The following is a 24736-nucleotide window of genomic DNA, read 5'->3' as shown; positions in this document are numbered from 1 at the left end:
CTAAAACCCCAGAAAACACATTCATCACAGCCATGTAAGAAACCCTGAGCCAGGGGACTTAGCCAAGTCCCACCTGGATTTTTGACCCATAGAAACTGTGAGCTAATAATGTTTGTAATTTTAAGCCACTATGTTTTGGGGTAGTTTGTTTCACAGCAACAAACAACTGATGCACTGAAAGACAATCCCAGCTGAGGCCAGTCTTCCATCCATCCCTGCCAAAGTGCTAGGCATGTGAGTATAGCCTCCTTGCAAAGCCATCCCCCAACTAAACACCATTGAATGATCTCTGTCAATGCCAAGTGCAATAGAAAATTCATCCAGCCAGACCCTGCCCAAATTTCTGACCAAAAAAAAAAAAAGTGCACTATAATAAAAATGGTTGCTGTTTTAAGTCACTGTGTTTTGGGGTAGTTTGATATGCAGCAATAGATCAAAGGAATAGGTAGGGGGTCAGGAATACCTCTTTGATAAGGCAGCCTCTGAGCAAACATGTGAAAGACATGCCAATGTTAGGCAAAGGAAATAAGTAGGAAAGGACCTGGTGAAAGCATGCTAGTCAAGTTCAAAAACCATCAAGTGGCCCTCTGCCAAAGTAGAGCACAGAGTGGCAGGAGATGGGCTCAGAGTGGAAACAGGCTAGCAGATCAAGAAGATCATGTCGAGGACTGACATTTACTGGGAGTGAATTGCAGAGTTTTGATCAGTGGCTCAAAGTTCTGAGCAGAATATTCTGTCATGAAATTCGGTCTCTGAGTCGTCTTCCTTCACTTACAGTAGTCGTCCGTGTCCAAGTGGTGAAAGCCTACAGCCAACCCTTCATGGCATCAACACCCAGTAACAACCGGTCATCTTCCAGCTGGTCCCAAGAGAGGGCCTCATGGCCTGGAGCCTGTGTGTGGCCGGTGCCTTCCCCTCCCTCCATCCCCCTGCTTTGCCTGGCCATATCTGCAGTTCAGTGTCAATGCTTTCATTTTCCAAGTTTTTACATTAACTTGAAGTTGTTAACGCAGTTGTGTTGCAGAATGTCTCAGACAATGCCAGAGGCTATAAATAAGTAACAGTCACTTCAGGTCTGCCAGGCAAACAAGCACCTGGATTCTGCGGAGACCCCCAGAGACTGAGATGGCTGCGGTGCCGAATAGCTCAAACAGGGCTAAAAGCTGACAAACTCCAGGTGACAGTTACATCTGCCATCGACACACGTCTCCTGATTGCCACCAGGACCAATAAATGGTGATGGAAGGAGACTTGATTTGGGGTGGTGAACACACAATACAGGGTACAGATGATGTGTTGTGGAACTGTGCATCTACATAATTACATTTTATAATCTGTGTCATCCCAATAAATCAATAAAAAGCGGGGGGGGGGGGGGGAGAGTTGAAAATGTCACCCAATCTGCATTTACAAGCATAGCAACAAAATTACATAATATACTATAAATTTGAATTAAGGCAAAGTGTTAGATACTAGGTAATAATTTTCTTTACCTAAATTGATTTCATTAACATGTTTTTGGACTTAATTCTACAAAGGTAGTAGAGAGAAATATCCTTTGATGAACTGCAACGGAACAGGGTTGTAAAGGAACAAAATATAATATTTTAGGAAAAAGGGAAAGAGGATAAACTAATATTAACATGGGGACTATTTATAGTTTCACTAATGAATCTACCCATCTTTTAATAATTTTTCTTTCATAACCATTTTCACATTTGCCTTTCTTAGGGACATACACCAGTCCCTGGAAACAAGCCAAAGTGCAAAATTAAATGCTATCACAACATCTAATTACTAAGAATATTTTTCTTATAAACAAAAGAACATATTACTGCTAATCTTTAGTACTGAATCTGCATCAAAATGTTCACTATCTTTTTGCCCAGATTAGCTGAGTACACCCATTTCAAGCCCCTGCCTTTGTTCTATGGCTGGTGTTAGAATTCACAGGTTACCTAACTGCCCTCTGCGGGCTGAGGTTGGACTAGGAATCCTCGCCCGCTTTGTACTCTGTGAAACTCTTGACAGTACAGGTTAATGATCTCACCACACCTCCCATAACTACTCACTCCATTAAATACAAATTTGAATGGAAAGAGCAGTTTTCTTCCCATGCAAATGTTTGTTTTTAGCCTAATGCACTTTCCAAATAACTGGTTGCCATGGTGGCAGGCACTTTGGACAAAGTGACACAGAGTGGGTAAAATTGACTAATGGTCGTGGGATAGGAAGCTGCTATTTTTATGACCAAGTGAGAGCCAGGATTCGCTGTGCAGATTCCATATACATGCACACAAAGTAGGAGAGAGGTGAAGGTGAAGAAAACAATGTTTTCTTTTATGCTTCTTCCTCCCTAGCAGGACGCTTTTTGAGAAGTATATTATAGGCTACAAAAATTGCTTGATCCTCTTGGTTACCTGAGTACCAATTACTGCTGTTTTTTGAGAATATCCATCCAGTGTCTGTCCTTTCATGGGTCAGTTGTTTGGGATGTCCATGAGAAGAGTGCAGCCATGGGGAGTTCAGCCATTAATTAGATTCTGCTGTTTTCCCTCACCAATTCAAAACTCATGATTGTATTTCCAGAGAAATGTTTTCACACACAAGGTCATAAAACACTACCAATTTCTGTTTAACCTGCCTCTTCAATTGACTACTTAAACTGACAACTCTAATTGTCTACAAGTGGGCACGTTTATGCATTAAAATGTCTAGTTACATTGTTCTAAACCAAAGGATAAGCTGACTTCGATTATCAGGTCTGAATTTAGAGGCTAATTGCATCTCATCCTTTAACCTTTAAAATGAGTTGCCCTTATAATTTAACAGGATCCTCTGCACATTTGTCTAAAACTATAGGTTCCAAAGAGGACGAAAATGAAAAGATTATTATCTGTGACTGAAAAGTGACAAAGCAATGACCTCCATCATGGCCCCCAATTCTTCAAGTTCAAATGGGTTTGTGAAATCAATGTTCATATTGCATACTCACCAGATTTATAATTCTTTCATTGACCATTGCTCTCATTTGTGTGAAAAAAGGAGGGAAAGGTCAGTATGGTCCTTTTCAAATATGTAAATTTTGATTCCAGAAAGCACTGTTAAATGATGACATCTTTCTTTTCTTCTATCCATCTCTTCCTCCCTTCCTTTCTCCCTCTCTCTCTCTTCTCTCTTTTTTTCTCTCTCCACAAGATATAATCCCATAGTGTAGATTTGTTTTTGGTTTCAGAAAAATCTAAGTCTTGATCCTAATGCTATCCTAAGAAGTCAAATAACCCAAGGAAAACATTAATCTTTTATTCAATATTATTTATTTCCTGATTGTAAATATTATTTTTACAACCTACTCTGTTTAACAGATAGTTCATTAGATGTTTGTTTCTTGCCATCATTTGGTACATTTATACTAGGCTAAATAGAAATAAAATGAATTATGTTTATTAGGGACTACAGTCACTGTCCTACAAGAGATGATAAGCATACATCTATCCAGCTTAAGGAAACAATTAAAATGTGTCCTCAAAGATAAATCCATATGTAAATACTAGAGGCCTGGTGCACAAAAATTTGTGCACTCGGGGGATGGGGGGGTGGGGGAGTCCCCTCAGCCTGGCCTGTGCCCTCTTGCAGTCTGGGACCCCTCGGGGGATGTCCACCTGCTGGCTTAGACCCACTTCCTGGGCCATCGGACATAAGCTGGCAGTCAGACATCCCTCTGGCAACCTGGGAGCCCTCAGGGGATGTCCACTTGCCAGCAGGGAGCAGGCCGAAGCTGCAGTCAGACATCCTTAGTGCTGCTGAGGAGGCAGAGAGGCTCCCACCACCACCGCTGTGCTGGCAGCCATCAGTCTGGCTTGTGGCTGAGCAGAGCTCCCCCTGTGGGAGCACACTGACCAACAGGGGGCAGCTCGTACATTGAGCGTCTGCCCCCTGGTGGTCAGTGTATGTCACAGTGTCTAGTCATTCCCAGTTGTTCTGCTGTTAGGGTCAATTTGCATATTACTCTTTTATTATATAGGATAGAGGCCTGGTGCATAGGTGGAGGATGGCTGGTTTGCCCTGAAGGGTGTCCCGGATCAGGGTGGGGGTCCCGCTGGGGTGCCTGCCCAGCCTGGGTGAGGGGCTGAGGGCCGTTTTCAGGCTGCCCACACCCCTTTCAGGGTGGGGGTCCCAACTGGGGTGCCTGGCCATCCTGGGTGAGGGGCTGATGGCTGTTTGCAGGCTGGCCACACCCCCTTCAGGGTGGAGGTCCCAGCTGGGGTGCCTGGTCACCCTGGGTGAGGGGCTGATGGCTGTTTTTGGGCTGGCCACAGCCCCTTCAGGGTGGGGGAGTCCTGCTGGGGTGCCTGGCCAGCCTGGGTGTGGGACTGATGTCTGTTTGCAGGCTGGCCATGGCCACGGGCTGGAAGCAGGTATCTGGGATTTATTTAACTTCTATAATTGAAACTTGGGAGCCTTAGTCCCCCTCAAAGCATGGGTTGCCCCTGGCAACCTAAGGTACCAGCTCCTCCTTGAGCAGAGGAAACGGCAGCTGGAAGTATCTGGGATTTATTTATCTTCTATAATTGAAACTTTGTAGCCTTGAGCAGAGCTCAGAGCCGGTAAGGCAGGCGGGAAGCTTGGCTTCCTCCATTGCCAGAGGAAACTCCAGCTCCGTGGCTGCCGCCATCTTAGTTGGGTTAATTTGCATATTTGCTCCTGATTGGTTGGTAGGCGTGGTTTGTGGATGTCACGACAGTATGGTTAATTTGCATGTTTCTCTTTTATTAGATTAGATCAGCTATTATTACTTGCTTAGATTCTCTGCCAGCTTTCTATCCTGCTTTTTAAAAGAACCAGTAACTCGAAACTCATGTTTATCCTCTGATTCCTGGACTGACTAAATTGTAGTTTCTATTCACATTCAACACAATTTTCAATTGGGTAATATTGGTGAAAAGATGATAATTCTAAGAAAAATAAAGTACAAATGTGCTTATTTATGCCTATTTGATTGCACCATTGAATTGAATCTAATACCCCCGTGGTCGGCAAACTGCAGCTCATGAGTCACATGCAGCTCTTTGGCCCCTTGAATGTGGCTCTTCCTAAGCTGTTAGGAGTACCCTAATTGAGATAATAACAATGTACCTATCTATATAGTTTAAGTTTAAAACATTTGGCTCTCAAAAGAAATTTCAATCGTTGTACTGTTGATATTTGGCTCTGTTGACTAATGAGTTTGCCGACCACTGTAATACCCTATATTTGAATTTTTTGACATTTTGCCAATTTGAATGGAATGATGGAAATCCCTCTTGTCCAATCAGAACTGCTCTGTCAAAAGTCAAGAAAAAGCCAGAGGAGAGGTGAGTTGCTGTGTAATAAGTGTAAAATTTCAGTCATGCGAAACGAAAAAGTTCTAGAGACCTACCTATCATTAACAATAACTATACTGTACATCTAAAATTTTGTTGAGTAGATCTCATATTAATTTTCCTACAATAAAAATATACAAAGTCTAGAAAAGTCTCTACTCCATGGGTGATTAAAAACAATGAGATCTGAAGAAATAATTTAAATAATCAGCTATTTATCATTCATATATTTAATGATAACTTGCTGACCTTTTTAAGTGTAAGTGCTATTATTGTGGTCTCTTTACATTAAGCAGACTAGATTTGGGTTGCTTGTTTGACAAGCAGTTTCTAGGACTCCCAGAGATTCTAATTAAGTAGATCAGCCGTCCCCAATATCTGCATTTGTAACAGTAGTTCAAGGATTCATAGGCAGGGGTCCACAGAAGTCAGGAGTGGTGTGCCCCTCCTACATCAAACACCACTGATGAATCTGATGGACTCCTTTATAATACCTTTCCCAGTCTCTGTTGAAAATGCACTTGGAAAACATTGGCCTGGATATAGTTGGAAGCTTAAACAGTATAATATTGAGGGGTCAATTCTAGAAATAAAAATCCATGACTCTAGCACTATTAATAATAATAACTAGTTGCCATGATGACAGGAACTACAGCCAAAGTTCCCCCATAGAATGTAAATTTCATTAAAAATGACTAATACACCATCAACAGGAAATTTACTAAAATAGCTATAATTCATAGTCAAGTTAGCATAACAAAGGAAGAAATAAAGAAGAAAAACAGCTACCCTCAGAGCCGGTATTTTTTTTTAAGCTCCTTACAAATATAATGAAACATCTGAATGGAGAAGCATCAATTGTAGCCATTCCTTTGGCTTTTAGTAGGGCATCACGAATTGTGATTAGAAGATTAAAATTCCATGAATTATTGCAATTTTAAAAAAAGTCTGATGATAACAAAGACATGGATAAAATATATCCCCAGGCCATAGCATATTCCAAGATTACAATTCTCTTCCTTTTGCTTTTATTAGAAGGAAAACCTTTTTCCATTCAAAAATTTTTAAATTGCGCAATGTTCATGACATCTTGGCATTCTTAGAATATCCATTGTTTCTATGTATGGTCCAATGATTACATATCAAAACCATCAAATAGAATCATACTCCCAGACAATAATTTCCTGGATAACTAACCTTGTATACTTTAAGATGTCTTTGAATATGTAAAAATCCTCTTTCCCTAATCAGACTTGCTTCAGGAGGAGTCTAGGCAAGTCTTTCATACTATGGGTGATTAAGAAACCATTGGTCTCTTTACAGTGAGCAAACTAGATTTGGTTTGCTTGTTTGACAAGCAGCTTCTAGGACTGAATATGAAGGGAGGATTTAAATAATACAACCTCTGTAATGCTGGAATGTTGTCAAATCATCCACAGATCACCTGCATTTTGTATTCTTCTTCTTTGTATATGTGAACTGTAACAACACTCATAATACCAAGTTATCAAGCAAAAAAGTGAAACTCAAGTGAATTTTATATATAGACTTGGATGAATACACTAGCCTGGTTAATTCAGATCTGTCAGCATTTTTAAAAGTTTGTCACAGTTTTATGCCTGTCAAAAATACAATACTGCCATCAAAAGAGAAGTTGCAATTATAAGTACTGTAAATGGAGTCCAAAACCATGTTCCATCTCTGCAATCCAAAGAAATGATTTCGCACTAAAGACAACAGTTTGAATAACTTAGGGATTTTGCTTCCATTAATGTAGCAGATTCTGACTAAGTGATTACGGGTCTTAGACTGCATGTCAATAGAGATGCATTGCTAAACAGAAGAAGTTTGCATTCTAGCAGGTCTGACCATCACAGGGCCAGGTTCAGTCAAAGTGATGAGAATCACAACCCAGGTGTGTGAAAATTGGGTGGACGCATAGCTGAACATGAGAGGGACTCTCTCTCTGTCTAGACTAGTCACTATTTAGTAAAATACTTATTTTACAAACCCCACTCTGCCCCACAGCAGGAGTAGATCCTGGGTAAATAGAAAATAATCAAATGTATGGGGAACATTTGTCAAGTGGGTGGACTGCATCATAGGGCTGAAGAATGGAGTAAATGGTGGGCATGGCAGGAGGTGATAATCGAAAAGTCTTTCCAACCACAAGTTTATCTTTCTCTTCAAGTCACCTGCATTTTTTGAGGGCCATCCATTTTTTTTTCCAGCTGTTTCATGTTCACACACTCACACACAGACACAGACACACACGAAAATATCTGTATGGCACAATGAAGTAAAAAAGTCCCTTCCAGGACTGAAAGAAGCAAAATTCCAGCATATCTGAAACTCATTCCCAGCCCACCAATAGGAAGGTCCGAGTCAAAGAAGAGCAAGCCCTGGTTAAGGATCAGATGTCTCAGAATGAAACTCTCTAGATTCAAATTCTGATTCACTAGCTGGGCAAGCCGGAAGAACACTCTTAACCTGGTTAAGTTTCTGTTTCTAAGTCCGTAAAATGGAGTTGATAACACTTAATTACCAAGTTGTGAGGATTGAATAGTGGACATAACAAAATATATGTAACAACAGCTCAACAACTCTTAACTACTAATACAGTGGGTCCTTGACTTACGAGTTTAATTCGTTCCATGATGGAGCTCGTAACTCAAATTACTCGTATGTCAAACCAAAAGTGAACGAGTGAGACACGTGATGCTGGGCTGATGTTGTGGCGTTCACTGTGACGTTCGCTGTGCCAACTAGCAGTGAGGTATCTGAAGCTGGCTCGTAACCCGAATTTTAGCTCGCAACTCAAAGCAAAAATCGGCCCAGAGACGGCTCGTATCTCGAAAAACTCGTTAGTCGGGACACTTGTAAGTCAAGGGCCCCACTGTATTCTCATTATTAGTTACTATAGGGCATGCAGAAAAAAATAATAAGATAACTATTATATGCTGAACTCCTACAAAGAGTTAAGAGCTGTTTAATCTTCATACATCCTACTGAGGGAGGCACTATAATCATTTCCCTTTTACGTATGACAAAACTACAGCACAGAGAAGTTAAATAATTGCAGAAGGTTGCACAATGAACAGTAATAGTCATGTGAAGCATGTTAGGAAAATTGTTATTCCAGAGAGACCTTCAAGCCAAGAAAAGAAATGGGTTCTCTTCAATAAACAAAAAATAGGTATATTCTCAGCTTCTCTTAAGAGGCATCATGCCATCTTTGAATTTATCTAAACCCTCTGTATGTTCAGGTATGTTTTCTGCTCAGCTATCTGCTAGTGATTCCGTACTTTTCCTTTATTTTTTCCTACGTTTACTTCATTCAAATCACACTTCCTATCTCCGTGGGTTGACATTTCCAGATTTAAATAGAAAGTACATTTTCCCCTTTGACTAACTGTTATTTCAACTCAGAATTCTTACAGTAACCCCTGTCCCCAATCCTTTAATAGAGCATTTTAAGTGATTGTCTTTTGAGGTATATCTGCTAAGTTACACCCAGTATTTCAAGATAATTTGGGAAGTTGTGTTGAGTGTGTAAGTATTCAGTCCTATAACGACAGACAAGCTTGGCTAGAGTGAAATATTCACATTCAAGACGTGTTTTTGCAAAACAGAGCTCCTGGCATTTTTTTCACTATTGTGTTGCATGGTGCAAGCATAATCAAGGTGAGACATCTGGCTCACTGACATCATTAATTTCTCACTTTGCACAAATAATTTCTATAAATTAAACTGACACCCAGAGAAAAATTGTGTTGTCTGTTCAATGGAAATTACATTTGACTTTATTCAAAAAGGTTGAGCTATAAATTAATTTTTCAAATCACCAAATGAAAACTAGGGATTGTTTTCTGAAAATAGACTGAACAGACATGCATGATAGAAACTTTCCAAATTGTCATCCTTGCTGTAGCACACCATTCCCCCCCAAAAATGTATGAAGGATTATCTTGTCATTCAAGAACATGGACGTAAATGACAGATGAAACAGCTAAAATAGTTTAAAATTGTTTTTCTGAAGAATACTGTAAGGGCAGGAGGTTGGTAGAAAGGAGCAGGGGTAGCTGTTTTTAACTGTGCCTACTGTTGGTACTTGAACACTTGTGTAAAATTACTTTGTCAAAAATATTAACATTATTCAAATAGGACATATCTTTTCCATTTAATACTCACTTGCTAAAATCTATAAGCACAGAAATGAATATTTAACCTGAGAATGATTCAACCATGTTATACAGCTAACACTGGGACATGCTGTCTATTCAATGTTTGATTACTAATAAAGTATCCACCCTCTACTTACCAAGCAGAGAGTTTAGAATAAAGTCACTGAAGGCAAGTCTAAAAAAATTCAAAATATTTCTAGCACTCCAATCACTTTGAATGGGGTTATCCCCCTTGAATTTCAAAATATAATGTATCTTCTTCTTCCCTGTGGCATTTATTATTTGTGTTATTTATCAGACAATCCCATACAACCAGTCCATAAACTCTGATGGAGGGTCCATATTTTCTGTAATTCTTATTACAAATAGTCACTCATACTACTGGTGCACAATGAAGGAGAACAGAAAGGTAGCGTGGGGGTGGTTAGAAGAAACAAGTGGGGAGATTCTTATTCAAGGTTTTTCCTAAACAAAACTGTTTAAAACCATCTTGAACTCTGGCAGCATTGATTTTCTGTTCTCTGGGTGTTTTTATTTAATTATACAAGAATAACCTCAGACGCCCATGATTTCCATTTATCTGATAGAGAAAGCTAAAGAATTACCCTTCCTGATATTTAATTAAACATTTCTATCAATTACACCAAATAAGTATACGGTCATAACAACCACTAATTCAGGTGGCGTCTAAAAAGACAGCACATATTAAAGCTCCAGTTTGGCTGTGGAACACATTAGATCCAGGTAGCAAACATAGCAATTGTTTCTCTGAAGAAAATTGTTCCTTTTAATTAAAGAATTTGCTCTTCTCTTAGCACTTGACATTGTGTGATGCAAAACAAACATAAAGCAGGTACTTCAGATTGTCCCTCAGCTCGATCAGTCCAGATTCAGAATCATGTGATTCAGAATAATTTCTTAAGGTTTTATTTACTTGCAGTGAAAGGATAAAACACTACCAGCAATTTTGGTAACTGGAAAAGGTACTTTATCAATGAATTGTACTACTTAGAAAGCTCCTATAGAAACCATTGATTTGATTTGTTAGTCAAGTCAATGAATAACAAATAAAATCTCCAGTTATGTATTAAGATGAGTGTTGCAAAAACTGTCATGTGGAAAATGACTGATTCCAACATTGAAGTAAAAATAAAGAGCATGGGTCTTCAGTCTAAGGTCATTTCTCAGAACTGGACATTTATTTTTCTCTTTGAAATACTGCAATTAGCTAATAAGGGGAACTACTTTTTAGTTCATTTTGATTTTTTAAACTAATCTCTGAGTATAATATAACTGACCTATGCTTCTATTATAGTTTTACAATATTGAAATGCTTCTCTCTCACACTCTTTCTCTCTCTTTCATGCAGTAAGTGCTCACTTAAAGTCATCCATAGGCTCTGTGACTTTAAGCAAAATGACATGTAACAAAACCAATTTAAGCATAGCCTCCAGTAGCATCTCATCAACGTTATAATGAAACTAGTGGCCCAGTGCACAAAATTTGTGCATGGGGGGAGGGGTGTCCCTCAGCCCAGCCTGCACCCTCTACAATCTGGGACTGCGGGCTCCCAACCACTTGCCTGCCTGCCTAATTGCCCCTAACAGCTTCTGCCTGCCAGCCTGATCACTCCCTAACCAATCCCCTGCCAGCCTGATCAACGCCTAACTGCTACCCTGCCTGCCCGATTGCCCCCAATTGCCCTCCCCTGCTGGCCCAATCACCCCTAACTGCCCTCCCTTGCCAGCCTGGTTACCCCTAACTTCCCTCCCCTGCTGGACTGGTCATCCCTAACTTCCCTCCCTTGCCAGCCTGGTCACCCCCAACTGCCCTCCCCTGCAGGCCTAGTCCCCCACAACTGCCCTCCCCTGTAGGTCTGGTAGCCCCCAACTGCCCTCCCCTGCAGGCTAGTCACTCCCAACTGCCCTCCCCTGCCAGCCCAGTCACCCCAACTGCCCTCCCCTGCTGGCCTGATCGCCCACAACTGCCCTCCCCTGCTGGCCATCTTGTGTCTGCATGGGGGCAGCCATCTTGTGTGTTTGAGTGATGGTCAATTTGCATATTACCTCTTTATTATATAAGATGACATTATTCAAGAACCTGCTGTATTTTTAACTCATACCCTGGATCCGCTTTTGTTTTTAAATGAGAATTTGAACAAAGAATGTTCATCTGGTATTCCTAAATCATCCACACACAAAAAAAAGTGTGATTCTGATGGAGTTTTCTCTTCAAGTTAAAGTTAGCAGAGATTTTAGAAGCTCTGGAAACAATTCCTCCAATAGAACCACTTCCAGTGGAGTCTAAGTATAGAATTGTCAGCCTATAAAATAGATTGGTAGCTAAAATTCTTGATGAGAAATTCAATGAAACAATTTTATGGTCTAAACTAGATCTTTAGAATTCACTGGGTGTTTTTTACCCATGACTGAAAGTAAGAAAAGTCCACCCGCACCCAAAAAAAAATGTGTGTATGTGTGAAAATTAAAGGAATAGGTAACAAAACTAGAGACACAAAGTTTATCTTTCTTCATGAGAACCCAGAATTACAAATCGACAAGAAACTACCCCTCTGTCCACCCCTCCTTTATAGTTGCCAGTGCCTCAGCCACCTGCCTCATGTCTTTGTCCCTTTCCCCACATTCCTTCTGACATTGGGAACCCAGTTGACGAAGCATATGAAGCAGATACTATTCGCAGCAGCATCTGTGCTATCATGGGTTCAGGACGAGCAATTATGGTCATAAAAAGACTCTGCAGGAACTCTGACACCTGCCTGGCTGTGGTCTGTGTGGCCATTTGCCTTGGGTCTTCTGTCCATGTCTTTGATCCTATGAACTGCACCTTTTTCTATAAATAAAAAGTCATTTTCTTCTTAAATGAGTCAGTAGTAGTTTCAGTTGTCTACCACCAAGCCACCTCAATGATAAGGAAAGAACTCAGATTTTTAATAACTGGATGGTCAGGTGAATGAACTGATATACAAATAATTAAATCAACAAATAAATGACTAGAACAAAAAAATCAAATGAAGACTGGGCTCAATTTCCATGATAGTTGCCATTCTTTCTCTCCTTTTTCCTATGGTCTAGCCTCCCCCAGTCTTCTCCTTAACAACAACTGATTTTTAAAACAAACATTCCAGTTTCCTAGAATCCCTAAGGTCCTCACAAAACTTATAATTATGATTCCTAAGATATTGGTTTAGTTATTTTCAACTAGACTGGGAACTCGTTGAAGTAGAAGCTTTATATCCTCTCCTATAAGCTCACTTAATTGTTTTGAAACTAAGAAAGAGATTAGAAGAAAGGAAATGAGCATCTTTGCATTTATAGAAACTAGCTGAGCTTAGTACTATATTAAATTTTGAGCTTCAATAAATAATTCCACTTGTGATTCTAAATAGCAATTAAAAATCTTCCTGTGAATTTCCCTCAGGTACCTTAAATTCAACATCTTTAAAAATTAATTTACCTCTTTATTTCTAAAGATGGTTTAAAACTTTGTTTATTCTTCAGGTTCCAGATAAAAACATGAGCCCTTATATTGACCTACACCACTTTTTACCTTCAAATGTCCTTAAAATTAGGGGGAAAAAATGCAGTTGCACAAATCTGTATTACTACAAGAACAAACTTTTACACTCTTTCATACAAATGCCAGATGTTTTGAGGCAATTCTAAACAATGGAAGGAAGGACTAGAGAGTAGAATTTCATTGACCTCGCTAAGGAGACTTCTAAAGAACGTTTGAGATGCCATTCTGACCTGTTCTAGATACCTATAATAAAATGAAAGAGCAGAGCAATGAGTCAAAGCATAAACGCTTCAATTTTTGAATTGGATTTGGGAAATATAAAGGGCTCCAGACATTCTATCCAAGCAACTCAATGCTTTCAAAGATATAGCCCAAGGGAAAAGGTCAAATTCATAGCACTGCAAATAAAACACAGCCTCAAGGAAGCCAAGTTTTGGCTGTAAGATCCTTTCTTAAGAAGTGAGAAAGACTTAAGTAAGCACCTCAAGCATTCTTTCACTAATACTGAAAGGCCTCTCAGAACACGGAGAGCATGCCTCAGAGGCCCTCTCAACTAGACAGTGGTGCTTCTGAGACTCATAAGAACCCCCAAATCTATGACAGAAAACAAACTAAGAAAGCTGCAATATTAGTTATATTTTAGGTGAAGAAGGTATTACTGAGGGCAGAACCAAGAGTTGCAGAGAATCATGCCCAGAGAGCAGGGTCGAGCCCTATTCATCAACTAAGAATATGCACACAGATGAAATTCGGAATTGCTCTACTAGTGTACCTCCCGTTTCTTCCTTTTTGTTCTTTTTTAAAAATATATTTTATTGATTTCAGAAAGAAAGGGAGAGGGCTTCCTTCACAACCCCCATTGTGGACTGAGCCCGCAACCCGGGCATGTGCCCTGACAGGGAATCAAACCCTGACCTTCTGGTTCATAGATCAATGCTCAATCACTGAGCTGCACCAGCCCAGCCAGTTTCCACCTTTTTGGACGAAGAGTATCTAGTGTCTCTTTTCAATCACTGTACCTTGCCTGTGTGTGCATATGTTGGGAGGAGAGGGAGGCAAGAAACTGCTTCTTAAGTTCTCAATTCTTCAGAACAAGAGAAATTGTGCCCAAGTAACCAGATCAAAGAGCTTCATCTATTCCTGGACATGATTTAATATGTAACCAAGAGGAATGACTTCTTTTCTGCCCCTATCGGATGACAGGCACTAGGAAAAAATTGTATCCAGAATTCTAGTTGGGTGAAAGAAGTAAAAGGATTAAGCAAAAACAAAACAAAACAAAACAAAAAACTCATAGACGCAGACAAAAGTTGGGTGATTACCAGAGGGAAAGGTGGGGAGGGGATGGAGAAGAGAGTGAAGGGGGGATAAATGGTGACAGAAGAAGGCTTAACTTTGGGTGGTGAACACACAATAGAATATGCAGATGATGTTTCATAGAATTGTACATCTGAAACCTTTATAATTGTATCAACCAATATCACCCCAATACATTCAATAAAAACATAAAAATAAATAAATAGAGAATACTCTTGTTTCTAATGCTGTCATGTTGACATTTGTAAATATTCCAGCCAAATATATTTAGAGGTACTGACTTTCTGCTTCCATTATGACTATATTTCTTTATAACCATTTTTACAAAATAAAAATCTTCAAATAAATCTTGTCTATTTTTATATATGTTTATGTTTTTCACAAAATGTAAATGCTAAAAACTCATAGAATACTTAAGCCAATCCTTTCCAGTATAGAATATAAATTTATTCCATTAAAAATGGGAGCTCCATCAAAATATTTTTCCACCCTTTGAAATATTCCAATGTGCAATTAGAATTTCAAATTTAAAACTTGTACACCATTTGAGGAATAATATTTAATTTGGTCTGAATGTCCCTTGTTCTTGGAGAGATTTATTGCAACAGTTTCCTGTTCTTAAGTTTTGTTTTGAACAATAACAAATTGCTAAAAAGCATTAAGAGCTGATGTTTCTTGGTGCTCCATTAATAAATATATACATTGATTAAATATTTCTGAACTGATTTTGAATAAAATATAATAAAAATTTTAGGTGACTCATAATAAAAAAAAAAGCTTAGTATCATAGGAGATCTGTTAGATTTATTTCTAAAGATTTTAGAGCCTAAAACATTTCTAACATTTTTCAATGGTGGGCAGCAGAGATGGAAAGCACATCTGCCAGCTAAAATTATTTTTTTCTTATTCAGAGGAGCTTCTCACATAAAAACAAACTTGTAGCTCAGTTACTCTTAATTGTGCATGAGTTTAAGACTATAAATTTGAGCACTCTTGCTTCTGTTACCATTAATGGAATGAGAATAATGATATGTTATGTGCTCACCTGATGCACACCAAGAACATTGCTACAAGTCTTCTTAATTTAATAAAAATAGTGTTTTCCTGTGATACTTTACTCCACCATTTTAGCAATGCAGCAAAACCCAGTGATTTTATTGTGACTGGTGAAACTTTTAACTAAATTTTATTAAAATGTCTACCACAATAATATTTCACATTTGACAGAAGGAATATCCAAAGCCTTGACTCTGATTTCATAAATTGGGTGGGAAAACAAATTGTTCCATTATTGAAATTAACTAGTTTTCTGTTTGAAGGATCTGAACGTTCTGATATAAACCTGCCATCATTTAACTATGGGAGATATTCTTCTGTTAATGCAGCCAACACGGTCACAGCTACTGCTTAAGTTTTCATACATGCACAAAAAAGTCTGAAATAAAAATTGCATAAAAGCTATTTTAAACAGTCATTTTATCTAAATGATGAATGATGTTTCACAGAGTGATATATAAACATACCATCCGCAGCTGCATATTAAATCACAGTCTTTGCACACATTTTTCTTAATATAATTATGAATGTTTGAAGTAAATTCTGATGCTTCCTCAGCATCTTTGTCTTCTGTATCCTATGTAGTCATTGATATCATCATGGTCCCTCTAGCAGGGAGTAACTGTCAACAAATATTTTGCTTATGCTAAATGCTCTTGATCAACTTTTTTGAAAATCAGAAATTTGTACTTACTTTTTTTAAGTATGCTCTTTTAGTTTTTTGGTTCATTGCACCCAAAAGAATTAATTCCAACATTAAATGTATCGCCAAACAATGACATGCATCTTTGTATATTTTTCCATATAATAACTATCACTATCAATATAGAAATAATGTTTAAAACACTCTCAATATTCTCACCCTTGCCTTCCTGAACATTTAAACCAGTAACTGTTCATTTCACCCACTGATTCCTCCAAATGGTGACCTGATGACTTCATGCATCTCACTCCATAGCACAATTTCAAGTTAAAGAAATAATGTCATATATAATAGCTTCAAAACAGAAAACACCTAGGGGTAAATTAAATAGATAGTGTCCAAAGGCGATACAACAAAACTACGAAATACTGCTGGGAAAGCTTTTCAAAGACCTAAATAAAGACAAAAGATTATGATCATGGTTTAGAAAACTCACTATTGGTAAGATGTCAACGCTTCAAAATTAGCCTATAGATTCAATGCAATCCCAATCAAAATATTGACAAATCCTGTGTAGAAATTGAGAAGCTGATTCTAAAATTAATATGCAAAGACACGGGATATTTTAAAACCCCCAATAATTTTGAAAATGAAAAAAAGAGTTGGAGAAGTTACAACAATGGATTTCGAGACATCTTAGAAAGGACAGACACGTAAATCAAGAAACAGAATAGAGGGGGTAGGAAATACACATGTGTCTTTACGTATGTGTAAATTCATTCCTGTGACATTCTGAAAAAGGCAAGGGCACCCTGGGCCTCAAGAGTGGGAGTCACGAGGTTCCATTCCCAACAGTGTCCAAACTGATTCCCCAGGAGTATGCGGGCACGCCGTTGGTCACACGCAAGAGGACGCTGGACAAGAACAACAGCCACGTCAAGCTGATGCTGAAGGGCCTGGTGAGCCAGGGCACCCTGGTGCAGAACAAGGGCACCAGCATCTGGGCTTCTTCCAGCTCAGCAAGAAGGCTGCTCATGAACTCACTAGGTCAAGGTCAAGAAGTCCACTTCTGCCAAGACCAAAAAGCTGGTCTTGTCCAAGGAGTCCAATCTCCAGAGAAAACCAAGACCAACAAGAGAGCCCAGAAGCCTAGGGCATCAGCAGTTCTAAACACTGCCCAAGGGGACATGAAGGCTGCAGGAACCAAGGCAAGCCCAGCGGAAGAGCCCTGGCAAGGTCAGGACAGAAAAGCCCACAGCTGGGAGATCCAATTTGGCCCAGCAGAAGACCAATCCAAGGAAGGCAGCACCTAAGATGAAGAGTCCAATCTTCAAAATCATCCAAAGGCTCTTTTAAGAGCCACCCAAGTAATATTAAAATAGCATGATACTGTCCTGGAAGTTTAAGACCCTACAGGGCAACTGTATTTTCTGCTAACAGTCAACTTGTGATGAAGTTGAAAGAAAGGATTTTGTCACACGTGCACAGATCTACAGAGATTCAGATACTTAAAACTACTCTAGTATTGCCCAATCCCAACATGCTAGGTTGTACTCTCTAGTTAGAATACCGCTATATATGCCTTGTGTAAACTTATACTTTATTAGAAATACCAGTGTTATGCAAAGGAAGGAGTAGAGATCAGCTCAGTGCCCCAAATACTTCCATTTTCTGTCTTTTTTTTTTTTTTACAAATGTCACATTCAGTTTTATACTTTTTTATATGGTACCATTCTAACAGGGTAGTTTCTTAGATTTGGCATCCATGGACTTTGTACGGGTTATAAATAGAAATCAAGGTGTCAGAATATGGATTGTAGGAAAAATTTTTACCTGTTTATTTCAAACTTTAACTGAAGTTTTTTTTACACTATGCGTGTGACTAGCCAGTAAAAATCATAAATATTCATAGTTTGCAGTTGCTTCAAGAATATTGAAATGCTATGTATCCTCATTATTTACAAAATACTACAGTTACCATATGTCATTTATATTAAGCACATATATCGTCACGCTTAAATTTTCTGGTTTGATGATTAATATGATTGCTCTAATTATAATTCCATGTGCTTTATTTATGAAGAGAGTGTATGGATGGTGCTCCACAGCCAGAAAAATGCTAAACCTAACGCCTTTGTGGAAATGTTGGAGGTTACACAGTTGTTAGGGTCTGAATCAAACATTTGAAAACAAAAACTGCTTGTATTAGAAAACGCTCAGGGTCCAAATTAATGCACGTTTCTCCTTTTAAACAAAATTAGTTTATTTCCATTTTCACTTACTTTGTGATTTAGCATTCTTATTTTAAAATTGTCGTAAATATTAAATTCATACTGTTGTTAATCCTATTTTGGGCGTTGGTATGTGAGTGCAAAACAATGTAATGCATTCTTTCAATTTGAGCATCTTCAGGTGACTCACAAGGACCTAGTCTTTCAGAACCCATTTGCATAATTGGGCCTCTGAGGAAAAAAAATTAATTGTATCCTAACTGGAAATAATGGCTTTGATTTCTACAAAACCAGCTCCAGTCCCTGCCTTGCTTGAATATGGTGTCCAGTTTCCCTTGAGGCTGGGGCTTTTCTGCATCAGAAATAGGCTTTGCTTGCCTGACAAGCAGTGGACTGACCTCAGGTCCTCAGACCCTCCAATCACAGAGGAAAAGGATGAGCTGGCTTTGTCCAGCCAGCAGCCACCAGTCTCCCAGTGTTGCTCAAATCGCCTAGAATCAGTTCCACGGGACTATGCACCCCGCTCCTCTAGCCTTTCAGGGCCTGGCACACACCAAGCAAAAAACAAAGTTAACCACCCAACGTCTTTCCTCCAGTTCAGGGAACAGCAATTAACCCCTGCCTTTAGCCATGGGAAATGGCCCTGTGATTCCACCCTCCACAATTTAACATGCTTTCCCGCACAGCACCCTGTATGGCCCCCTGGAATCTTGTCTCCAAGGGGCTTCATTTACATACCCTGTGTGTGTCAGGCCATAGGAGTAGACCTTTGTGCCACCTGGGCCACTCAATATCCCGCTCAATCCGAAGGACCTTACTTGGAATTTTGCTCCTGCTCACTTTACACTCCTTTTAAAAAGACCTACTTCTTTGTTTTGGAAAAAAAATGATCACATTCCATGCTACTTTGGGTGAAATAAGACATTATAAGTGCACACATGATTTGATGCAAATTTTCCAGATTAATACACATCAACACTCACTCTTCAAATATTCATGTCTCCAAGAACTTACTACCGGGAATGCCTTCTAAGGAAATAATCTTGTCCTACAGAAATCTGGAGGAAGACTTATGTATATAGATGTCTGTATTACCAAAGCTATGGTGACACATTACAAGCCATCTGGAAAATAAAAATGACTTAATTAGACAATAATAGGGGGAAAGTATGCTTAGTATACTACATACACATCAACATTGATTAAGGAAGAAATACACCGAATTTTAACAGTGAATTCTCTCCATATGATAGGACTGTAGTTACTTTATTTCCCAAACTGCCTAACATGCATCTATATTACCTTAACAAGCAGGGAAGAAAACTCTCATATTTTACCTTGAAAAAAAACTATTTCAAATGTTTAAGAAAAAAGAATAAAGAAAATATAGTTAACACAATTCCTATAGTATCTTTCCTATACACATTATGGTTTATTCCATAACTTTAGAATAAAACTGTGTGTGTACTGCTGGTTATCTAGTTGCGATCGCTATTTTTGAAATCAGTCTAACATCTCTCTAAATACCAAGTGAAGAATGGCTTAGATGATGTGCTGAGGCATAGTCCTCTATATTCTGCAATAAGCACTATGTAAACATGGAGAGAGATATTTAATTTGTGTACGGAAAGATGGATTACACAGTCAACTTCTTTAACTTTTATTTCCTACTGTGAATCAACAAAAGCCACGCTTACTGCCTCCCGGGATAAGTAATAGAAAATGCCACAGAGGCAAACTGCTGAGTTATCTTCACCCTTGTTCTTTTATTTGATATTATGTCCATGTTATTTTATTTAATGAAAGATACAAGGCCTGAGAACACACAATAGGGTGTCTGAGCATGTAAAGATATAGGAGAAATCAATTACAATACAATAGAAAGTATTACATTTTCTTACATACATTTTGTTTCAAGTATTGGGGGAAAACCACATGGTATTAGACCCCAAAATATATTTACCTTAATATAAACTCTGCTATAACAAAAGAACAAAACATGTATCACTGTTCTAAGATCACTATTAGATTTTCATTTGAGATCTCTCTCCCACATATCTGCTTTTGGCATTATTCAGTGTTAAAGTTGGGAACCGTAATTAAATATAAGCCATCAAATACTTTTACCATACGGTTCTCTCCTACTGGGTAAGTGCACAAAATAACATATTCATTTAGGAAATTGTGTTTCGTGCCTGACATGGTCTCTCTCAATTGCCCTGTCATTTCCAAAAATCTTCTATATTAATAAAAGTATAATATGCAAATCAACCGAATGGCCAAACAGTGGAACAACTATCTGGATGAAGCCAGGGCCACGAGGGCCACACCTGCAAAGGCCTACTCTTGCACTAATTTCATGCATCGGGCCACTAGTATAAATATAAATGTTGGATAACTCTAAAAAGAGTTTTAAAACATAACCTATAACAACAATAGTAATATTAAACAGCTAACATTTGATACCTAACTATATGAGCTAATTAAGTATTTGACATACATTATCTCAGTTATTCCTGCAAACACCGCCTGAGGGATGTACTTATGCCATCCTCGTTGGTGGATGAGGAAACTGAAGGACAGAGGAGCTAAGAAAGCCATGCGATGATTCAGCTAGTAAGTGGTAAACCCGGGGTTTTAGTGAAGGGCTCTCTTACCCTTGGACCTAAGCTTTTAAGCACTCTATTATGTTGAATCTTGAGTATAAGCTGCTTGTTGGTGCATTTTTTTCCTAAAAAAGCATGCTTTATAGATCAACGGAATAGAATAGAGACTCCAGAAATCGGCCCGAACCAATATGCTCAATTAATATTTGACAAAGGAGGCAAGAACATACAATGGAGCCAAGATAGTCTCTTCAATAAATGGTGCTGGGAAAATTGGACAGATATATGCAAGAAAATGAAACTAGACCACCAACTTACACCATACACAAAAATAAACTCAAAATGGATACAGGACTTAAATGTACGACGGGAAACCATAAAAATTCTAGAAGAATCCAAAGGCAACAAAATCTCAGACATATGCCGAAGCAATTTCTTCACTGATACAGCTCCTAGGGCACTTGAAACTAAAGAAAAAATGAACAAATGGGACTACATCAAAATAAAAAGCTTCTGCACAGCAAAAGAAACCATCAACAAAACAACGAGAAAACCCACTGTGTGGGAAAACATATTTGCCAATGACATATCTGATAAGGGCCTAATCTCCAAAATTTATAGGGAACTCATACAACTTAACAAAAGAAAGATAAACAATCCAATCAAAAAATGGGCAAAGGACCTAAATAGACACCTTTCAAAAGAGGACATCCAGAAAGCCAAGAGACATATGAAAACATGCTCAAAGTCACTAATCATCCGAGAGATGCAAATCAAAACAGCAATGAGGTACCATCTCACACCTGTCAGACTGGCTATCATCAACAAATCAACAAACGACAAGTGCTGGAGAGGATGTGGAGAAAAAGGAACACTTGTGCACTGCTGGTGGGAATGCAGACTGGTGCAGCCACTATGGAAGACAGTATGGAGTTTCCTTAAAAAACTGAAAATGGAACTCCCATTTGACCCTGTGATCCCACTTCTAGGAATATATCCCAAGAAACCAGAAACACCAATCAGAAAGGATATATGCACCCCTATGTTCATAGCAGCACAATTCACCATAGCTAAGATCTGGAAACAGCCTAAGTGCCCATCAGTAGATGAATGGATTAGAAAACTGTGGTACATCTACACGATGGAATACTATGCTGCTGTAAAAAGGAAGGAACTCTTACCATTTGCAACGTCATGGATGGAACTGGAGAGCATTATGCTAAGTGAAATAAGCCAGTCAATGAAGGAAAAATACCACATGATCTCACTCATTCATGGACAATAGAGGCCATTATAAACTTTTGAACAATAATAGATACAGAGGCAGAGCTGCCTCAAACAGATTGTCAAACTGCAGCGGGAAGGCCGGGGAGGGTTGGGGGGCAGGAGGGAGGGGGGTAAGAGATCAACTAAAGGACTTGTATGCATGCATATAAGCATAACCAATGGACATAAGACACTGGGTGATAGGGGAGGCTAGGGGACTGTCTAGGGCGGGGGGATAAAATGGATACATATGTAATACCCTTTGTAATACTTTAAGCAATAAAAAAAAAAATCAAAAAAAAAAAGCATGCTTAATGGTCCTATGAGTACCCACAAAAACACTGTATCCATAGAAAAGTATGACTACTGTGATACAGAATCTGACCATAATCTGTAAAGTTGCTTCTGCGAGACAATCTATTCTAACATTTTTATTCTCAGCATAACAAGAATAGATTTTTTATTTATGTAATTGGACAAGAGACTCCTTTCCCTCTCCCCTGCTCTGCATTAAACCTGAATACAGCTGATTATGTGGGGGTTTGTGATAAGAGTAAAATAAGAATCATTCTCACCATTGAGAGGACAGAGATAGACAACTGAAGAAAGACTAAAATAACTACAATGGGTGGAGTAGTAAATGAGAAGCAAAATTTGTTTTCAAAAAAATATATTTATATCACACATTTGTGCACCTATAGTGTCTAAACCCTTGCTACATATTTTATTTATTAACTTTCAATTATAGTTGACATATATTAGTTTTATGTGTAAAGCATAGTGATCAGACCACCTTACAAAGCAATCATATTTTATAGATATCACCTCTAATTCACACAGCATCCTTGTGAAGTAGATATAAAAATTCTTACTTTATAATTTAGGGTCAGTTGAAACTAAAAGTGGTTCACACAGCCAGCAGGGAAGCAGGTGAACCAGCCTCAGAATTCCTGGAATGTGTAGATCCAAAGTCTCTACTATGTGTGGTCATTGGTGATGAAAAATTTCTGAGAGGTTCTGAAGGTCAAGATTGTTCCACAGTCATATTCCACATGGTGCACATGGTGTCTTAAGGAGTTTTGAACTTAAGTTCCTATGCTCAGCAATTTGTTAAAGTTCCCCCACGCTCCATCTCTTCAACTCAGCTTCCAACAGTTACATTAATTTCATGGCTAAGGAAGGAATTTTAGAACCCTGGTGGAAGATGATGAGGATAACGATTTCAAGAAATCACAGAAGCACTTCACTAAATTTTTGTTGTTGTTGTTAATCGTCACTTGAGGGTATTTTTAGGGAGAGTGGAAGAGAGAGGGAAAGACAGAGAGAAACATCAATGTGAGAGAAACACATCAACTGGTTGTCTCCTGCACGAGCCCTGACCAGGGCCGGAGCCAGGGAGGGGCCTGCAATCAAGGTATGTGCCCTTCACCAGAACCGAACCCAGGACCCTTTAGTCTGCAGGCCTATGCTCTATGTACTGAGCCAAACCGGCTAGGGCTTCACTAAATTCTTTACATATACTATCCCACATTTAATCACAAAAGCCATCCAATGTGTTAATATAGTCATTCCCATTTTATAGATAAGGAAATTTATTAATTTGTCTACAGCAGCAACTTTCAAACTTTTCCATTTCACGGCACACAAAAACTAATTACTAGAACTCTGCCGCACACACACAAAAATAGGTATAATTTTGATTTATTCACAGGCTACTTATGGGTTAGCTATTTTCTTACTCTTTTTTTTTTTTAACAGTCTAAGGGAAAAGAGGTCAGTGCCCCTGATGAAATAGTCAGGTATTACATGTTTCTTTTTTTTTAATCTGTACTGTTGAAAGGTACTGCATGTTTTAAAAATTCTTCCGCACACCAGTGTCTCTTGCAGCACATGGGTTGAAAAATCACTGACCTAAGGTCATGCAATACTCAAGTGGTAGAACTGAAATTTGAATCCAAGTCTATATTACCCAAATTGTGTACTCTAACTACTAACTGTATTGCTTATAGAGGACTAAGTTTTAAATGTTTCTATGAAAAACAACTCCCAAACAATAGCTACAAGCATCAGGATAGGCTCTAAGAGCTAGCAAAGAAAGATGGTTACCGTGTTCATCAGTGAACTCCTTCTTTTACTTCCAAAAAGAATCAGCCGAATTTTCAATTCAACTCAATTGCATATACCTCATATTGAGAGAACAGGTTCACCGCAGGAGGTTGGCTTCATTGTCCAGAAGATTTGAGGCTAGACTGTCCTTGGATTTCACTCTTAAATTAATGGCCCTCAAGTCCTTCTCTCAGTGTGAAGACTACCGCTTCTCATCTCTAGACAGCAGAAGAGCGAATGTGCCCAAAGGGAGGTTTGCTGATGTATTAAAGAGAACTGCAACCTGGGCAGAGGATTGATGGTGGCTTCAAGGGAATGTGCTCTCCCATCCACTCACAAGTGTAATTTAAGGAGGATTTTTCAAGGCATGGATAGACACCATTACTCACATCAATTCCCACTGCCTTCTCCCTCTATAACTCTTTAC

General features: G+C 38.8%; 1 pseudogene; it reads left to right on the top strand.

Moving 5' to 3' along the window:
• The first annotated feature begins 617 nt into the window (after positions 1–617).
• Positions 618–17456, top strand: LOC132234434 (histone H1t-like; annotated as a pseudogene).
• Positions 17457–24736: the final 7280 nt, after the last annotated feature.

The sequence above is a fragment of the Myotis daubentonii genome, chromosome 5 (genome assembly GCF_963259705.1).
Source record: "Myotis daubentonii chromosome 5, mMyoDau2.1, whole genome shotgun sequence".
Lineage (NCBI taxonomy): Eukaryota > Metazoa > Chordata > Mammalia > Chiroptera > Vespertilionidae > Myotis > Myotis daubentonii.
The sequence above is the reverse complement of the archived record's forward strand: the minus strand, read 5'-3'. Positions and strand labels throughout refer to the sequence as shown.